This window comes from Vicugna pacos, chromosome 2, assembly GCF_048564905.1.
Source record: "Vicugna pacos chromosome 2, VicPac4, whole genome shotgun sequence".
In the NCBI taxonomy this organism is placed as follows: Eukaryota; Metazoa; Chordata; class Mammalia; order Artiodactyla; family Camelidae; genus Vicugna; species Vicugna pacos.
In genome coordinates, this window is record NC_132988.1 from 108672272 (window position 1) to 108690115 (window position 17844).

At 36.2% G+C, this 17844-nt stretch overlaps 1 long non-coding RNA gene across 1 annotated transcript; it reads right to left on the reverse strand.

The window, feature by feature from the left end:
* Positions 1–11566: 11566 nt before the first annotated feature.
* LOC140700584 (uncharacterized) lies at positions 11567–16815 on the reverse strand. Its single transcript, XR_012078996.1, has 2 exons — positions 16734–16815; positions 11567–11690 (listed from the first exon to the last, which is right to left on the reverse strand). It is a non-coding gene; the product is annotated as an uncharacterized lncRNA (long non-coding RNA).
* Between the last annotated feature and the right edge of the window lie 1029 nt (positions 16816–17844).

The window sequence follows — 17844 nt, forward strand, 5'->3', positions numbered from 1 at the left end:
AAATAACTTTCACAAAGTATCTTTGGAAGGAAGATACATTCATGGAATTAAACATTTCATTATTTATGGAACTTCATTATATTTAGTATTAAATGTTTAAGAAGACAGAAAAATATCAGTTCAGCCTGATTGTATGGAAAGGTCTTAGTAGAAACCTAAATTTTAGTTCCAGCTCTGCCCCTAACCAGTTTGGAAGGCTGTCTGCTCGGTTTCTTCATGTGAGAATGAAGAGAGGAGCTATTCTCATATCTTCTGTGTGTACTTGAGATCTAAGATAGTAATATGCTTTCTGTCAGTTATAGCACTTTTTTTTATTGGGCGTTATAGAAAGAAGAGTATAGTGTTCATACATTGTCCTCAGAAAGACCTGGGACTGTTGATACAAGACAAACCCTGTTAAGTGACTCTGTTTCTTCATGGGCTGTTGTGTGTGACGTGGTCAGTCTCTGAGTCATCTGCTATGATGCCTTAGCCCTGTCTCCATTAACTGCCCTCCTGATGGGAGAACAGGAGTGATCATGAAAAGTGAAAAAAGCAGAGTCAGAGAGTGAAACTTGGGTCTCCAGGTCATGATTTTCCCTGTATAACACCCAGTCTCAAAGGTGCCAAGTCTGAAAAGCTGCAAGCAGCTTCCTATGAGTAATCGAGGTGATGATAATAGCCATAGCTATCGCTAACTGAGCCAGGCAAGTGCTAAGTCCTGGCATGGATAACTAATTAAGACGCACAACATTTACTCACTAAGATCCCATTTCTCCCCATTCCTCCCCCCTTTTTTTTAATAATAAGGAAAGTTTAGCATACTTAGATGACTTACCCAGTGTTCAAACAGTTGACAAGGAAGAGAACCAAGAAGGTAGAACTTCATAACTTGAATGCTTACTTTGTAAAGCATCAAATTCTGCAGGACCCCAAACCATATTGCCCATATGGATACTGATCCAGAATTTTAATTTTTACTTTAATTTTATAGTGATTATAAAGTAATATTTTAAAATCTACCACTGACTGCCTTGAACATAGGTGTATATGTGTCTGTGTATATTTTATCATTTTGTAGACGATAACCAGTCATTAAAACACCTTTTCAGAGCATTAATATCATCTTAGGCTGGATGGATTAAGGCACAAAGAAACTCTTAACCCCCTCATATTTTCTGAATTTAGAAGGAGCAGAGCAGAGGTTGAAAAACAGGTATGCCTGAAGCCAAATCTATTGCCCATCCCATGGTTTCTCATTGCTTTGTAACATACTCGGTTAACCACATAGTGATTATTTAATACCTACCATCCAGACAGTTTTAAGATTTACATGAGGTGAGCTCAACTCTAAGTTGCCATATGTGGTAAGTAAAATACGCCAGTTCAGATTATCCATGAAGATGGCTAGTAAGGATTTTTGGTTTCTCAACTAACTGTTAAATCTCCACCCTTAAGCCAACTCACATTTATTTACCCTTTTACTTGAACAATAAACATGGCTATTAGAGAATGAACTGGCTGAAGAATCTGAGCTGCCTGACCATTCTGGGCTCTGTCTGCCCCAGGACAAACCACCTTCAGGTCACTATGTCTGAAAAAGCAGCTGGGACTCCACTGCTGTGTAGAAATATTTTTGCCTGGGAATCAAGAGCCCTGGATTCTGTGACTGGCTCTGCTGTGAAACAACAAAGTGACCTTGGCACGTCACTTGACGTCTCTAAACCTCAGTTGCCTTGTTTGCGGGTTAAAGTTTTGAAACAGATGATCTTTAAATGCCCTTCCAGTTCTGAGGGTCTATAAGCACTCTTCCCTCTAGCCCGCCTCCCAGAATAGAGCTGCTGCTGCCCTTACAAAAGTGTTACTGGAGGGGAGAGAAGGAAACAGTGGTAAATAATCCTATTGTGTGACTGACTGCTTCTGAGCACCCAAGACACTCACAGTGACTTGATCACAAACAAAAGAGATGCCTTCCCAGGATTTACCTGGTTTCTGGAAGGAGATAGTTCAAGCTTTACACCAATAGTAACTTTTCTCTGATTACTTATTCAAGACAAGTATGCAGTTTTTAAGATCACCCTGTAATCCTCAGACCTTCCTTGTTGTCATTTTCCCCCTGCTCGATGGCTCTGTTCTCTTCAGTGACTCTAGTCACGGTGTCCCCACTCTACCATATCCCTCCACTTTATCACCATCACCCATACTCTCCACGATGGAGCCCTTGTCAGGCGGGCTGGCACGTGCTCAAAGTCTGTCAAGCAAGTTCCCAGCATTTGGAGGTCCATTTGTGTCACCCAAGCTCTAGAGAAGTTGACTGTCAGATGTAATCTCCCATCTGGGACACCCATGATAGCTTTTTCTACACTACCAGGAAAAGCCAGGGCTGTCTAATGACAGCACCTCAGTAACTGCAGGAAGTGATTTGTGCAGGGAAAAATGAGGATTAAGCAAACTTTCTGTCATTTCACAGAATAAGCCCTTGTGAAAAGCAAACAGGAAAACTTCGCTCGAGGTATTTTAATTCCTAGAGGACAGAATCTGCACCTGCTACTGATCTACGTAACTACTGTATTTCCTCCCCCCTTACTTCCTTTCATAAACATTTATTAAGCACCTACTGTGTGCTAGACACTGTGTTATGAGCTGAAGATACAGAAAAGAGCAAGTCAGAGGATATCTCTGTCCTTATAGAGTTAACAGTTTAACTTACCTCCTCTAAGGCACTGATTACAATTTGTTATAAATATATAGTTTTTAGGTATGTTGCTCCAATAGACTGTGAAGTTTTAGAGAGCAGAGGCCTTGCCTAAATCATGTCTGATTGCAATGGTTGCACGTAGTTCTCAGTATACAGGAGAAGTTTAATATATATTTATAAATGTATAAAAGTATATAAAATGTGTGCACTATAAATGTATACATATATAAATATAAAAAGTATAAATGTATTAAATGTGTAAAAAATGTATAATGGATTTACATAAGTATATGCAAATATATACAAATTTCCAATGGCTTTTCATTCAGTTTAAAATAAGACCCAAATGCCTTGCCATAGTCTGCAAGGCCTTCCTTCATCTCGCCTCTGCTTCAGTTCTTTCTGCTTTAACTCTTACTTCTAGTCTCTCTTTCTCTTTGTTCCTTAAGCAGGTCAAGTTGTTATTAACCTCTGGACCTTTGTATATGCTACATACTCTCTGCCTGAAATGCTTTTGCCCTCATGTAAGGCACAGTGAGCGCTTTCTCGTAACTCTGCTCTCAGTTCAAATGGCCTTCAGTGATTCCCCCAACTCTGTCATTTCCTTCAGCCTCTCTGAGTGACTATCTGTCTTATTGCTCTGATGTGTTGCCTTCAGAACACTTATCATTATGCAAAATAACCCAGCTGATCTAACTTGATAAATCACAACCTCTTTGGACTTTTAGCCTAATTTATAAACCTAGAAAATTAGACTCAATTATTCAGCTCCTTTGAGCTATGAAACCCTATTACCTCTAGCAAAGACTGCATTTAAAAAAAAAAGATTGGATCATATTCAATTTTTCAGCGTTTTTTCAGTCAAAAACATACCACATACACTGAGGTTAGAGTCTGTGATACTGCTACGGTAGATTAGAGATGACTTAATCTCTTTCTTTAGGAAGTTGTTGATTGATTGGTTGATTGATTTAAAATATCACTTCATTTATTAAGCTTTTTCTAATCACTTTTGTAAGAATATAGCACTTACTCTTTTGTGTTTCCCTGGTAATTTCTTCTTGTTGCTCTTAAAGTTACTGATTTTCTTTTCTTTTTTTTATTACAGTTGTTTTCCTTTTTCTTTTTTTTTTTAAATGGGTGTTGTTCATACAATGAAAGAGAACATATAATCCACATTTAAAAAAAAAAAAAACAAAGACCTGAATTTACAGGTGCAAGAATCCTGTTTGTCTAGGAATATCCCTGAGGGCGAGTGGAAGGAGGCAGAATGTGAACCAGGGCTTAACTTACGGCAATATTTCAGCAGTTGTTTCTAAAGCCAATCTAAGCAGAGAGATCCTTGTTTTAAATAAAATGTAGGACGCTGGCGTTTGCCAGCTGTTTGGAGACAAAAAAAGGTGAAAATCACAGCTCATTCAAACTTCATTGAGCTGTATATCTTTTGGAGTGCCTTCACTGGAAATGCAAATCCATCTCATTCTTCTACAGCTGTATAGAAATGGAAGACATAAATCATGCCTCTAAATATATAGTTCAAAACCGTGACATGAACATGAGCGCACGTAACAGCAGGCTGAACGTCGTCTAGGGGTCAAGGATGACTTTGCTACACAACTAAGGGTGAAAGTCTTCCAAGTTTCTTTAGTAACAAAGTTTTCTTTCCATCCCCCCAGCAGCAATAAGAGTTTACTACACTTCACTTCAGAGATCTAGTATTAATAGGACCCATCTATATTCTCCTTCTCTGCTTCAGATTTTCTTAGAAATAATTCAATTAATTCAGTTAGCTTGGTGGACTCTCTGAAAAGCATTGATACAAAAATTTGTGTCAGACCAACCCTTAGACGAGCCTTCATCAATGAGAGATCTCTTCATCTCAATCAACTGTGGATGGACTGTGGTTCACCATACAGGGTAGATTGCCTCTTATGTGTGGGAAACCTCCACCTGGGGGTCTATGGGGTTGACAGTTATCCAAGGAAGGGGTCACCAGTGTGACAAGCCCCTGGGGGATGCTCTGGAGTGCATGCAGCCAAGGCTTATTATAATACAGGGGGAAGCAAAGAGGTTTGAGGAAGCACAGATGGACATCCCTCAAGCCAGCTATCTGGGTCTGGTAGGCTACCTAGAAGACATGATGCCTGGACTAGATGTTGAAGGGTAAAGAGAAGTGGCGAGAAGATAGAAGTAAAAAGGGGCAGAGAGAGAAACATGATGGAAAGCCTGGGAGCATAAGACGACTCCAAGGAGCTGAAAATTAAATGAGATAACGTGAAACCTCATCTCACTGATAAACTCTTCGCATAGTGCCTGGTATGTACTAACCTTTTAAATATTCAGTTTTTAATTGGTTGCTTTGTCTAGGTTGAAGTAAAATAAAAGTCTAACCATGCTCTCACTAGTGATAATAGTTTCACTATCACCTACAGAAGTTTGGGCAGAAAATGTAATTTGTGCTGTGTGCTAGGCAAAGAGAGACCATTATAAGGATTTTACATGAAAGTGTAAAAAAAAAAAAAACAGCTGAATATTGTAGCCATTCAAGAATGTTTGCATTCTGTATCACTGAAATGAAGACTGTGGCATTCTAGATGACTGTCTTTAACACCTGTTGATTTCCAGGCTGAGTTTGGACTGAGGAGGGTTAGTACTCCCGGCTCCTTCTGGGAATAGGTAGATAGGATTGAGATATGTATCTGAGGATAAAATTCCTCTAGAGCCTGAAAACACGTGTTTTCAGGAATGGAGGGAAGGTCAAAGTATGACTGGTCCTTATCTATTTCTTACTAGTTCTGTATTCATCAAAGCTCAATGGTAGATCAACAGCTACCTTAGGGAGAGTGGGGACAAATGCCCCAGTTTGGGTATGATGATCCCAGGATAGAGTTCCCAGATAAAATACAGGGTGCCAGTTCAATTTGAAGTTCAACTAATCAATGAATATATATAGATACACACACACATACTTATACACACAAACACACACACACACACACACGTGTGTGTGTGTATATATATTCAGTTTAACAATGTTCCATGCAATATTGGGGATACACATATACTAAAAATGTCATTTTTGTTTATTCTAAATTCAAATTTAACTGGATATTCTCTATTTGTATTTGCTAAATCTGGCATCTCTATTCTAGGATTAATCTGGGTGAACTGGAAAAAGTGATCCAGAGAAGCACTAAAAATACCTAAGTTAACTGAATAAACGTGAAAACAAAATTTAGCCAAGGGAATAGAAGGGAAGTAGCAAACATACTTTTAAAATTTTTTCCCTGAAAAACAATAATACTATTAGCATCAGTTTTCTACCCTAGAGGTAATTTTTTTCAGCATCCTTTTGTACATTATTCACATTCTAAACAAAAAGAGCTAAGCTGGCTTCAAGCTGATTGGTGGTTGTATGGCAACCATGTTGTTTTGATGCTGCTTTTATGTTTGTTTCAATAAAGTTGCCTAAAAGGAACATGAATATAGCCAATGCACAAAAGAAACACAAGGAGAAAATACAGACATCTGTACTAGTACCCAGACCTTGGAATTCAAATAACGATATACTATTTTTTATACATCAATTTGATTAAGAATTTAAAAATAAAAATGGTCAAGATTTGCTGAGTGTATGTTAGGGAAGGCTGTTTCACAAGCTACCATAGAAATATAAGTAGATACACAAATTCTGGAAAGCAATTGGGCATATAGACAAAGAATCTTAAAAATGTTCACGTCCTGTAATCCAGTATTTTCATGTCTAGGCATCTACCTGAAAGCAACACTCAGAAAAACAGTCAAATATATGTATATAGTTGTTACTGCAATTATTTATTACAAAAAATAGATTAAAACCTTGTATATATTTCTATGAGGATGTTTAAATAGATTTTGTTAAATGAATACAATGTTGCATCATATAGTTTCTTAAAGACTATTTATAGCCAAGGGAATGTGCACACAAAATACTGTTGTTTAAAAAACCCTACTGTAAAAAAAAAAAAATACTGCAAACAATATCAGTAAATAAAGAATGCTGAAATCATCATGTCATCAGCTGCTGCCGCAACACCCCCCAGGGAAGACAAGTCTGCAGCCCGGCCTCTGCAGCCACTCACAACCGTGCCCTCTGAGGGGACTCAGAATAAGAAAGGACAGGATACTGGCCCTAGATGGCTAGATGCTTCTCATAGGAATGAATACAATGAGCCCAAATGTTTGCTCCCTCCCATACATTGTAAAGCGCTAAATTCTTCAACTTGAGATACCTGGTTTTCCTTCCTTAACAAGTAATCTTTTAATGTTCCAACTACCTGGTCTTTGTTGTAAAACTCCTATATATCCTGGCTCCTCCCCTACCTCTGCGGAGCAGTCCCTCAGAGCCAATCTGAGAGGCTGTCATCCCGGGCTCGAAGGGTTTCGAGTCCTCAGAAATGCCCACCAAATAAAACATAATTCTCAACTTTCAGGTTGCGCATTTATTTCAGTCGACACTACAGAATCTAAGTTTTTAATTTTTAGACGTACGGGTGTGCATGTGATATATGTTATGTCTGTTTTTATGTACATCTGTGCTAACGCATTAAGAAAACACAAGAGAAAAATATACTCAACATGAATAATACTTATCTGTAGATTGAGAACAGCATGGATATTTTAATAATACTTATTTCTCCATATTTTAAAAATTTTCTACATGGGGTATTACCAATTTGGGATAAGATGTTTTAAATGGGTCTAACAGATTGATGTTATAATTTCATGTAAAAAGGTCTATTTTTATCTGCCAAATTAAGACAAAACATTGATACATGTAAATGATATATGCAAATACTGAATCAGCTGGGACATGGAAAATTTCTAATTAAATAACTGAATGGGATTGCTTTCTTCCTTCACTCTATCTTCTACTACAAAAAAAAATGTTGACAATTAGCAATTTTTTTCTCATGATTCTGTAAGGATTTGGCTGCAGAATTAGTTTTCATAATTTAAAATATTAATATGGTTACACAAGAGTATACAATTGAGTTGTGAACATAGTGTCATTTTAAAATGAGAGTATCACCTTTTAGGAGTTTAGCATCAAAATACACAGTTTTTTTAAAGTTCACATGTTATATTTTGTAGCATTGTTGCCAAAAGTTTGGCCCCCATCCCTGACGAGCCAAATAACCCAGAGACAAGGTCTTGGAGCTTAGAAGAAAGGAGGCAATTTTATTGCTTTGCCGAGCTAAGGGGACTCACAGCAGGGTGATGCCTTCAAAACTGTGCACCCACCTTGGGGACGGGGTGGGGTGGTTATATAGCCAGAGCTCTAACAATAAAGCATTGATAACAAGCAACAGAATCATTTTCTCATCAGAAGACTTAGAACGGAGAAATGACAACTCCAGGGGACCAATTCTATAGAGGCCAGTGGTTTGATCTCTTTATCTCATGAGCACTCAAGGTGTAGTCTCCTTGGTAACTCAGGCTATTTTGTAAGGTTACAGTCTTGTGACCTTCTCCTTAGAGAAAGACTCAGAGACCAAGCTTGATTATTACTTTCAGTTACTGGAATAAAGTAGAACAGTAAGATCAATAGCTTTAGTTTTAACAATAGGCCTGGAACTGTGAGTAGCAACTGGTCAGTTGACCATTTTAAGGGCGAGCGTAAGAATAAGCAATCTGTTAGCCTAAGTGCAGCCATTTTATTAATCCTCCTGCAACATGACTCAAATACTGCAAATGTAAAAGCTAGAAGTCTACATACTATTTACATACAATCTAAATTATGCAACTTGTATCTATATTAAAAATCAGTGGATTCTTTGCTTTTTCTTTTTTCTTGAATCTTATGAATTATTGACTTCTAAGGATAATGACAGTAGAATCTGTTTCTTCTGTAATATGTTAAGAGGTTCATTACACAAACAGCTGGTTGAGTCCATCTAGGATAGCAATTAAAACAACTGAAAAATAAAACAATTTTAATTGACTTTCCTTATCTAACAAAGTCAAAAGAGTCAAATATTTTCTCTGGATAATTAAGAGACCAATATTTTCAAAATTTTTGTAAATAATTTGATTCCAATCTTCAAATCAAACCATTTCTACCTCATATTCAACATCGGTTGCTGCTATCTCTATGTCTCAAAATTATGTATTTTACAGGAATCAAGTAGTTAAAATCTGTGATTTAAGTATCTGTACAACAAAATGGCTAAAATTTCAGTGGAGACTCAGAATGATTTGGATTTAAAATTTGAAACTCAGCTTCCTCAGTTACACATGTAACCTCACAGTTCTTAAGCCTTGTAAAACTCTGCATCCTCATATACGAAACAGGACCAAAAATATACCCACCTTGTTAGATTGTTGAAAAACACGATGAGGTGACTCCTACAACAGTTTTTAACCCTGAACCTCCCTAAGCACTCAATTAATTATATCCATTATCATGTGTTTTTTTAAAGTTCAATTGTTTCTGGAATCCTTAGTACCTAAATGACAAGTAATGCATTTAAAACGAGTTTCTTTCAAAAACATCTCCTTTCAGCAAACACCTATCTGCATGTGGATATTCTAAAGTGTTCAATGACCTTACCTATAGAACAAGAGAAATGCGTATAAATGTATTTCCACCTGTCTCTTTTTCCTTCCGATTTCTTAAAAATTTATCTTTGAAACCATAAAAAGAAACAAACAAAAATGTATAACTGACCAAATGAAAAAAAGCAAGTCATTGTTGTGAAAGACTCCTTTGATTTTTTTTTTAACCTGGCACAGTGGCTTACTCCGATTTAATTTTTCATACATGCCGCCATCTAGTGTTCATTCATCCAAATTTTAGTACTGACCTTAAATGTTTATCAATGCTGAAGTAGTGTTCCCCAGGTTCACGGAGGCAAATAACATCAAGCAAATCAACGTATCTCATGTTTCCAAATCTTTTAAAAAAGACTTCTGATATTTGAAATAACAATCCAGAAGAACAAGTACAGTAGCTAAAATCCAGCATTACAGTCATGGTATATTACACTGTAAAACACAAATGCATTGTAATTACAGTTCTCGCCCTTTCTCTCTCTCTCTCTCTCTGTCTTTCTCCATGCAAGCATTCTTTACAAATTCTTTGCTCTCCATTGGCTCTATGGCTCCTAACATAGTTCTTGGCACATGGTTGGTGCTCAGTGGAATGTATCACACATGTAATAAAATACCTAATGTTTATATTATATTATATTAAGCAGTTCTTACATAATACTGCATTTAATTCCTAAAACCTTTGAGAAAGACTCTATTATTGTTTCCTTTTACTGTTAACGAAACTAGCCTAGGGAAGTGAAATACATTTCACATGGACATGTAGATGGTGAGAGGCCAGGGCAGGATTTCAAGTCAGTCATCTGACTCAGAAGTTCTCACTTTTACCCATGAATGGCCAGTGAATTATCACATTTGCAAAAATAGTTTGGACTTCAGAATACCTACAACTGTGTACATGTTGACTGATAAATAAGAACTGAGAAGTAAGCAGGTTTGAAATCATTGACCATTCTTAGATAAATGATATCTCAGATGCTTTTTACATTTTCAACATAATTGACAGCTTTCTGAGGCCAAACATATCAGATATTAAAGCCATATCTATGTAGCAAGGCTTTGAAATGTCAGGGTCTTTTTATTCTTTTAATGTTTTTTCTGACATTTATTTCTGGCTTCTTTAAAGCAATTTATTTCTTTATTACTGTTTTTATGTATATTTGCCTCACTAATCTGTAGCAGATTCAGAAGAGCTTTTTTTACTTCATCCTTGCAGACTTCAGGACTGAACTACCCAGATCAGTCACCTCTGTCCCACTCATTGCCCATACAGTTGTCGACTGAAATAAATGCGCAACCTGAAAGTTGAGAATTATGCTTTGTTTGGCGCACATCTCTGAGGACTCGAACCCCTTTGAGCCTGTGATGACAGCCTCTCAGATCGCTCTGAGGGACTGCTCCGAAGAGGTAGGGGAGGGTCTAGGATATATAGGAGCTTTACAACAAAGACCAGGTAGTTGGAACATTAAAAGATTACTTGTTAAGGAAAGAAAACCAGGCATCTCAAGTTGAAGAATTTAGCACTTTTCTGTATATGGGAGGGAGCAAACATTTGGGCTCACTGAATTCATTTCTTTGACAAGCACCTAGCTATCTAGGGCCAGTATCCTGTCCTTTCTTATTCTGAGTCCCCTCAGAGGGCACGGTTGTGAGTGGCTGCAGAGGCCGGGCTGCAGGCTTGTCTTCCCTGGGGGGTGTTGCGGCAGCGGCTGATGACATCATGATTTCAGCATTCTTTGTTTACTGATATGGTTGCAGTATTTTTCATTCACACAGTAAACATTCTGCGTTTTGTGATCTTGTTGACCAGGTCTAAACTAATAAGATCAGAACCTACCATTCTGTATGCTATATAATGAAAAGGCTTGGGAGACCTTACTTTGTAGTGTTACTAATTTAATTTGCTAATACTAAGCAAGTACTTAAATGAAAATGGAAAATCATCATTAAACATTTTCTCCAGCAAATTCCAGGATGAAAGCAAAGACTAGGTATAGTAGTATTCTTAGGCAATTTGCCAATTAAAAGCTGCTATGCAAACCAGCACTTTTCCCTATGCCTCTGGTTCTAATCGTTCATTTTATAATCTGAAAAGAACAATACTAAGAGTTGCTGAGAAGATTTTAACATTTTTTTAAGCATAAAGAGACAAAGTACCTGAAATTACACTTACATCTCATATTGCTCCACACATATTCAGAAAGAAAGATATTTTAGAGATTCTTTAGATGTCTAAGTTGGATTCATTGTAGATGTGATTTACAGTCATATGAAATAAATTAATTGCAGAGGCATAACTGAACCAAAATAATCTATCTGGGGAGAACCAGATAGAAATGAGGTGGGGCGTTTCATGGAATTTCAGGTATGGCGTTGTTTGGGTTGGAGTCCTTCCAGCCAAAAGATTTTCCAGTTTACATCACTGCAGAAAAAACAAGCCCATACTTAATATTTCATAATTCATGTGCTTAAAAAAATATGCATGCCCTACCTTTATTAATAATATGCACAAACGTCCATACATACACATACCTACCTGCATACATTTGTGTGTGTACTTATATTAGCTTATGACTCCATTTGATCTTATGCCATGGCCTATTTATTACATTTCCTACAGAAACACCCCACCACCTGCCCTGTAACATTCAGATGACACTGAATAGATATAGCGAGATTCTAAGGGGAGTGAGTTCTATCCCAGCTCCATCTGGGGTTGAGGAATAAAAGGCAATGCTGCAGGGGGTGGAGTGTACCCCCTCCAACTATGCTACATCCATGCTTTATTTGTGTATTCAGTGAATTGACTCATGACTAGTACTGTTTTCTATGGTACAAGTTGAGGACTGTGAATTCATGGAAAGCATGTTTAGTCTTATACTCTCAGTGACAGGAGATGCCTTTAGAGGATTTTACACAAAAGATTGACATAATTTGATTTGTGTTTTGAAAGGATCACTGACTGCTGTGTGGAGAATAGAATGTAGGTTCACAAGGGTGGACACAGGACACTGGTTGGAAGGTTACTAAAATTCTACTAGCAAAATATAATAGTGCCTTGGAATAAGAGGGTAAGAGCTACAGCTGACTGCTCCATTTTTCAAAGGCAGCAATTTTTACTAACCCATAGATTATTAACTTAATTAAAACAGGAAACAGTCTCAAAATTTCCAAATCGTAAGACTGATCCAGTCAATGAACCCTAAAGTCCCAACATGACAAAGAAATCTCAGTAAAAGAAAATGAGGGCCAAACTCATTTATGACTAAGGATGCAAGTATTTATCTGCTTCTCATTTTCTTGAAAGAATAAGGGAACCATAAAAATGTAGGAAGTTACACAGTTACATCAAGTGTTTCAATATTAGAAAATCAACTCATGTCATTAATTCCTGCAGTTACAAAAGAATTACATCCAGTTAAATGTATAAAATATTTGATAAAATGCATCATCTATGCCTAAATAAAGTAAAATTTAGTGAACCAAGAATGAAATGATATTTTCTTATGAGAAAGAAATCTATCACTGATCTTAAAAGCTAATATAAATTATGAGTAATGCTAGCAAGACATTCACATTAGTGTCAAACGCAAGGAAGAAGTCAAGGATCCCCAGTATTACACTAATATTTAGCTGTAAAACACGACTGAACAAAATGTGACTTGTGGTCAATTCATTAGCATTAGAATGCAAATGAGGAAAATTTATGCCATATATCATAAAGGTATTCTTAAAAAATAGAAAATACAACAAATAAACAATTTGTAGCAATTCAATATAGTCTGATAAATCTGCAAGTTAATAATTGTATAATTATAACAAATAACTACACAATGAATAATAGTTGTCTAGTAATATGAAAATATCCAAATACCCAAACTTTTTTTATAATTAAAAAATGCAAACTTTAAAATGATACACCTATTTCATCAAATTGATAGTTTGTAATAATAATAATAATATTAAACTATTCAAAGAAATTCATATTCTTAGCCATTGCTTGTGGCAGTGTAAATTATTTAACATTTCCAGTTGGCAATTTAAAAATATATATGAAAGTCTTAGGAATAGACTTACCATATGACCCAGGAATCCCACTCCTGGGCATATATCCAGAAGGAACCCTACTTCAAAATGACACCTGCACCCCAATGTTCATAGAGGCACTATTTACAGTAACCAAGACATGGAAACAGCCTAAATGTCCATCAACAGATGACTGGATAAAGAAGATGTGGTATATTTATAAAATGGAATACTATTCAGCCACAAAAACAGACAACATAACACCATTTGCAGCAACATGGATGGTCCTGGAGAATGTCATTTTAAGTGAAGTAAGCCAGAAAGAGAAAGAAAAATACCATATGTGATCACTAATATGTGGAATCTAAAAAAAAAAAATATATAAAACAGAAACAGACTCATAGACATAGAATACAAACTTGTGGTTGCCAAGGGGGCAGGGGGTGGGAAGGGATAGACTGGGATTTTAAAATGTAGAATAAATAAACAAGATTATATTGTATAGCACAGGGAAATATATATAAGATCTTGTGGTAGCTCACAGTGAAAAAAAAATGTGACAATGAATATATGTATGTTCATGTATAACTGAAAAATTGTGCTGTACACTGGAATTTGACACAGCATTGTAAAATGATTATTACTCAATAAAAAATGTTTAAAATATAAAAAATAAAAATGTGTATGAAAGTCTCCAACTCTGGTACTCCTTTACCTACATAAACCACATAAAATATCAGTGAGAAGCTCAAAGACTTAGGTAAAATAACATTCTTCACATCATTAGTTATTACAATGAGAAGTTCTTTAAAACCAAAACAAAATATAATATTGCTTTCCTACAAAGGAAAATGGCTAACAAATTATAACCAACCCATATGATGAAATATCACGCAGTCAGTCATTAAAAGATGGAGTGAGGAAGACGTTTAATAAACTGATACAGTAAGTTTAACTAAACTGGTTGCTGTGTACCACATACAGTAAAAAACAAAACAAAATCAACCTTTCCGTGATAAAATTTAGTACGTTGTAAGCACAGATTCCAAAATGCTACCATTGATTGTCTCTAGGTGCTAGAATTTTGGTGTTTTCTGCCCTTTGCTCTTTAGAACTTCTTAAATTTTGACTATGTATGCATTGTTTAATAACCATATGAAAACAGATCACACAATTTATTATAAAATAATCCAATTGAAGACATTTTTGATGCCAAAGGATAGAGGAGGTAACACAGTACTGATCAGGGGGCCAGTCTTTCTTTAGAAAGGCCATGCTCATTCTTTCAAAATTTCAACTAGCATTGATTGACTCTGCTCCATTTTATTCCGTAAGCTGGGAACAAGGCATTCAAAGATGAGTTGGTCACAATCACTTTCTCATTGATCTCATAGATCAGTGAAGGAATCTGACAGACACAATGTCAGTGCAGTTGCAATGAATTAAGTGCTCATGTGGATAAAGGGCACAGAGGAAAACTGTGTCTGCATGGATAGGAGGTAAGAAATGCTTTCCAGAACAGTGATCTTGAAGTCAGTTTTAAAAGATGAGCAGGGATTTTCTGCATAGAAGTAGTGGGTAAAGTCACTCTAGGAAAAGGACACAGCATGAGAAAAAAAGGTAGAGAAGCAAGATTCGAATCTTATCATTGTTAATGATCACCACTTTACCACATTTGTTTATAGAAAGTCTGATGACTAACAAAATCCTGAATACAAAGTTGATCAAAATACTACCTTCATAGTTGCTGTATCACCTACAAATGAGATCTCTCATAATTTGTCTTCTTCCTAATGCTCACCTCTTCTATTTACTCAAACATTCTCAATCATAACATCTACCATATGGTACTATTTTATATTTCCCCAAACAGCTCATGGTAGCCCATTCTCAATATCTCCTGCATTCTATTCTTCTCAAAAAACCTTTTCAGAATATACAGTTTTTATGAGATCCCCTTGTTTTATACTTTGTTGGCTTCATATGCATACTCATTCAAAGTGCTTGTTCTATATTATCTCAAGTCATCATGTCTTATTCAACTGGCCCAGCATCCAGCATCTAACACAAAATCTGATACATTGTAGATGTACAATACATATTTATTGAATAAAAGAATGAATAAAGAATGAATGGTGAGTTTTATACAAGTTTACTACACAATTGACTAGATTTCTGAAGACACAATCAGGATGATGTGACCTTCAGGTTATATCTAGGTGATCAAGAACCAGAGATAAGATTGAAACAAAATATTTTATTAAATCTCAAAATAACCTAAACTGAAAAAATTGGACCAAGTTTCCAAAATAAAACAAAATATTAAAAACATTTCAAAGTGAAATCAGATATATTCATTTCAAAAATGATTTTACTGAACTGGTACAAAACAGCCTAATAACCTAAAAAATACTTTATTTCAACCAGAACAATAGTAAATCAACCATGATGGCACTATTTGGTAAGTACAAAAGTCATAGTGTTGTTTAATTCTCTCCTTGGTCTTAATAATACAAACAGAATGACTATCTGTTTTACTCAACTCCAGACTCCATTGTCCCAGTAAGCAGAGACCAGAGAATGAGGATGTATCTCTTGTCCCAGAGGGTAAATATTTTTGTTGAATGGCCCAAGAACTTCTCCAGCTCCCGAACTTCTCTCTGACATACACAGCCATCTTATAGCCCAAGTCCTATTCTATTGTGCAGAGTCATAAACCTTGTAAGCAAGTGAGTTATGTAGACTGCAGAGGCACTACTGGGAGCTGTTGGGTGAAAGACAATACTGTCTCTTTCACAAGCCTGGATACTACTTTGTCAGCTAACTGTTTGAGGCTTGACAGTGTACACTCTGCAAATGTGCATTCCAACGATGCTGACCATGGGGTTTCAGATAAAGCAGTAGCTCAATAAATGTTGAATGAGTAAGTAAATAAATTAATGGATACACCATCTTTAATGAAACACAATTTGATGTAAGTCTGGAAGTGTACTATTATTTCTAATCAGTAATATCACATAAAAGCCTTTTGGCTAAACTTGCTGTACTAGGCAAAATCTAAATCTATTGGCATCAGCTTTGTATCATGAACTATGCATCTATGTGTGAATCCTGTACACATATTTATGCATATATATATATATATATATATATATATATATATTCTGCTTGAATATATGGGCCTAACGATATGCCAAAATGCATATCTTTAAACAACTAAATACTTTAAAAAATTTTTATAAAAATATTTCTTTCTTTCTAGTGAGGATGGGGGTATTTTTAATTTCTTAATTTTGCTTTTATATTTTCTAAATGTTCCAGAAAGATACTATTATTTCCATAATAATGGCAGTATTTTATTAATAGAAGATCATTATGAAGTTTTAGAAAGGAAAGAGACTAGAATATCTATACCATAAAGAGATTAAATATTACTCACTAAATTAAGTGTATTAAGATAGAAGTCCGACTCAGTAATCGTCATGTTTTGTTTTTCTTGAATACTCATTCTGGGTGAAGCCCTATAGGTGCTGTTTCTAACCTATAAACATAAATATAAATTAGTCTCTGCCTTGTGATTTTAAACATGGGTTGAATCAAAGCATGGGTTGAAGTATAGGATTCACCTTTTGTCAATGAGAAAGTCTAGTTAACTGGAAGCCTCTGTTGTGACAGCATTCTGATTAAGTCAAGTTCCCGTGAACTTGTGGGCAAATATACACGTGTCCTCTTGAGTTGGTCACCTTACTTTCTCCCAGAACTGCTCTTGGGAGCAAGGAAGACAACCAGAAAAGGAGACTGCATCCCTTCACCAGGGAAAAGGATTTGCAATGAACTCCGAGGAAACTTTGGCAGGAACATTAAGAAAGACCTTGGTCTTTCTGACTGCCAGATTAAACAAAGTAAAGGATGTCGTTTATTTTACTTAAGTCAGCTCAGTTGATTCATAATACCAGTGGTAAAAGCATCTTAGAGGAACAGGTCAGGGATCACTAATCCTTTCTTAGTGGCTTTATTATCTTATTAGATTTAAGCTAAAGGAAAAACAATCCGATAAGCAGCAAGATGCTTACAGAGAATTAAAATGCTTTCTGAGATTATTTGAGACTGCACACAGTTTCAATCTTGGTTTAAAACAACAAACAACTTTTCTTCCACTAAGCTGAATAAAAGAATACTATATGTGTATTAAAGTGTGAAATACATGGAATGTATAACTACCTTCACATCTACTGAAATTATGTCCTAACTGGTCTCCCAGTTTCCCAGTCTTCATCTGCCAGTGTCTCATTCTCCTGCTCACCGTCCCCTCCTGGCTGTACTCCGTTTACAGACATAGTTCTCAATGTGGGACATACGGAAACTTAGGTTCAGAATTTTCTGAGGTACAAGATAAATAACTCTGGGAATAGGTCCCTAGTCCTCCACGTGTTTCCTTTGCACAACAAATGTTTAGAACCACCGGCCTAGAAACCGCTGCACAAATCCCTTACTGTGGCATTCGATGTCCTCCAAGACCTGCCCCGGAGCTGGTTTTCTGAGATATTTCA